The 2,373-nt window shown below is 39.9% G+C and overlaps 1 protein-coding gene across 3 annotated transcripts in view; it reads left to right on the forward strand.

Moving 5' to 3' along the window:
• The window catches only part of LOC101854965 (DNA-directed RNA polymerase III subunit RPC10), a 6,918-nt gene extending 5,689 nt beyond the window's left edge, over window positions 1-1,229 (forward strand). For 2 of the 3 annotated variants that reach the window (XM_035971093.1, XM_035971092.1), the window contains exon 4: window positions 1-1,229. The gene's annotated coding sequence lies outside the window, so the exon portion shown is untranslated. The other variant, XM_005103470.3, reaches the window with a different exon arrangement.
• The last annotated feature ends 1,144 nt before the right edge of the window (window positions 1,230-2,373 follow it).

Genomic DNA, 2,373 nt, shown 5'->3' on the forward strand with positions numbered 1-2,373 from the left:
GTGTGTGTGTGTGTGTGTGTGTGAAAGAGAGAGAGAGCAAGTGTGTGTTAGGATTATGTTTATAAAATATATGGATATTTGTGCATGTATGTATGTGTGTCAGGGAGAGAGAGAGCTAATCATACTTTGATTATGGTGTGTGTGTGTTTGTGAATGATAAATATGTATGTGTGTATTTTTATGTGTGAGAGAGAGAGAACTAGTGAAACATTGTATGTTTGTGGTTTTGTTAATATGTGTGCTTTTGTGTGTGACAGAGAGAGCGAGTGATCTGTTGAACCATAGTTTACAGCATGTGTGTTCATGTGTTAGATGTAAATACGTGTTTGCATGTCTGTGAGAGACCTTGTAAAACATTGTTTATGGCATGTGCTTTATATGTGTTGTGAGAGAAAGAGGTAGCTAATGAAACATTGTTTTTAATGTGTGTGTATGTGTGTTTGTGATTATGTAAATTTAGGCCTATGTGTTTGGGAGAGTAGGAAATCATAAGCACCTGGTACAAATGCGTGATCTCAACTGCACTCCTTCTAAGAGACTACTGATATACCACTGCCAGTATAATGTGCATAAACGTGTTAGCGCAATCTCTGAGAAAACCTGTCCACAGTTTACAAATTAAACATAAATATTTGACTGAAACCTGTTGAGTACACAGGTATTAGATTTAGTAATTATTCAGGTTTAAAATACATGCATGTCAGTAAGGCGCCTTTTGGTATCGTCTGAAATACAAATACTTTAGGTATTGCAAACTGAAATTTTATTTACAATTCAGCCATCATTATTAAGTATAGCTAGCCTGCCAGTCTAGCGCTACTTAAGTACAGCTAGCCTCTTCCAATATTTAAATACACCAGTTTCATTATGAGAATAACCGTGTTTAGGTGTCTGAGGAACCCTTTCGACATTCTACTAATATACCAGTATTGGTACGTGTGAATAACGGTCAAAAGTACATGTAGTGGTTTGTGGAAAAACTGTGCAAGTGTGTGTTTAAGATGTCTGAGAAGCCTCCCACACCTGGCAAATATTTTAATCATGTGGACTGTACTCATAGATGTGGAAAAACTGAGGATGTGTTGGAGTATTTGTGTGTGTGTGTGTGTGTTGGAGAGAGAAAGAATGGGGGTGGGGGGAGGGGGGTGGGACATTATTTACTTACAGTTCATGCTCCTATCATCATGAAAGCTAACAAATGTAATAAAAGACAACCAGTTCCAACCATGCTTCGTTTCGAATTGTGAAATGATGTGTCGAAGAATTGTTTGTTGAGCCAAGAAGTCGAATGACTTCTCATTGGCAATAACTCAGTCTTTATTATTTATTACATTATATTTTTAGTTTGTTTATTATCTTCACAACTTTTATCATGGAGGGCAGACCCCAGGTTGTCCTTATGTTCCCACTGACCTTCACCTTAGACCAAACTTTTGACCTCACTGACCTTCAATGTAGACCAGTCCTTTGACCTCACTGACCTTCGCCTTAGACGTTTCCTTGGCCTAACTGACCTTCGCCTCAGACCTGTCCTTTGACTATATGGCCATTACCACTGGCGTCTGTGGTGTAGCAGTTAGGCCGGTCCCAGAGTGGCTCTGTAGATCTGACCTGTAGCTCGCCTGGCTCGCACCGTGCAAATGAATGTATACATTATCGTGTGCTTAAGCAGCGTCGCTGTGTCGTCTGTATTTTGTCAGCTGAGCTGCGCGATGCGTCAAATGGGCTATTCAACAGTGTTGTAAAAAGGACGGACATGTGTAGCCTCGCTTCGTGTTTATTTTCGACTGAAATTCTTCACAGATCATCAAAATCAACAAGAAGTAAGTATTATTAGGTGCTTTACTATTTTAAATATTGATGCTAGCATCTATACTTGGCCACAAAATAACCCAGAAATGCACTTTATCATACTTTGAAACTTCGATTCGAGAGGTTGACCTAGTTTCGACTGTTGTCATAGGCCTAGGCCTCTGTTTGTGTGGGGGGGGGCTGCACTTTGCACGTGACGTAAAGAAGAGTTGTCCCGTCTTGGTATAATTGGTCTTGGATTACACAATAATAATTAAACTATCGCATGCTGAAGATAGTCAAGGGCATAGTACAGTCCGTGCCGGCTATAAGCACGCCGGCTTAAAGCACGTTTCGCACGCTAAACCTGTCCTCAGAGAAAATTGCATTTGAAATAAGTCAAAGTTGCTAGACGTGTGTATAGCTAAAACAAAGCCACGGAACTATTGGAATACATTGTTGCTATGCTCATTGCAATCTAAAGTAACCAATATATGAGTTTTGTTAGATCAAAATCAGAAGTTAAATGTGAATGTCTACCCCCACCCCCACCCCCTCCCCCCCCAAAAAAAGAAAGAAAAA

Source organism: Aplysia californica, unplaced genomic scaffold, assembly GCF_000002075.1.
Source record: "Aplysia californica isolate F4 #8 unplaced genomic scaffold, AplCal3.0 scaffold00373, whole genome shotgun sequence".
Taxonomy (NCBI): Eukaryota; Metazoa; Mollusca; class Gastropoda; order Aplysiida; family Aplysiidae; genus Aplysia; species Aplysia californica.